Consider the following 713-nt stretch of genomic DNA (forward strand, 5'->3'; position numbering starts at 1 on the left):
TGAGTATTTTCTAAGATCAATTTGAATTTTTCTTGCTTCTAATGCAGCGATCTTTTTTGTTTTGTTTCAAGATGCAGACACTCATTTCAAGTTGATGTCTTTTAAAATATGACGCAATGCACTGGAAGATTTTTTTTCACTTGTTTTAAAAAATCATGTTTTTGGGGCTTAATTACAGACAGAAACCACTTTAATGTAATGCTGCTCTTTTTATTTTCTGGAGGTGTTCCCCATCTGATGTCCTGCAGTGACAGAGCAGCAGAGTCTGAATGCTACATGTCAAAGGTCGAGGATGATTGCAAAGAGGGGAAGCAGGAGTTTGGGCCAGTTTCTCCACCGCTGCGGGATCTGGATCGGGCACCGTACAACGCCGTGACAGTGTCAAAGCACTGACATTAGAGTTTCGGATCCATGAAATTGAAGTTTGTCATCCAGCGGTATTAAGCATCTCCAGAATTTCAAATTCCAAACGTTCAACCGCCACTTTCATGAGCCCAAAGAACAGAAATGGAGCCGCTGGCGACCTCCGGAGCAGCAGGTCGACCAGAAACGCAGGTCAACCCACCAGACTCAGTTCGAGTTTACCACCTTTTTATCTGGAGCCTGGTGACTGTTTCTTGGTGACAAAGCAGTCAGGAAAGACAAACCTCTAGGTGCCTAGGATTGTCACGAGTTTTTGAACGAGCAGACTGAGGCGGCCACCCCCCCCTCCC

This window comes from Seriola lalandi, unplaced genomic scaffold (genome assembly GCF_002814215.2).
Source record: "Seriola lalandi dorsalis isolate HSWRI2012SDOR001 ecotype SW California unplaced genomic scaffold, Sedor1 jcf7180002054722, whole genome shotgun sequence".
In the NCBI taxonomy this organism is placed as follows: domain Eukaryota; kingdom Metazoa; phylum Chordata; class Actinopteri; order Carangiformes; family Carangidae; genus Seriola; species Seriola lalandi.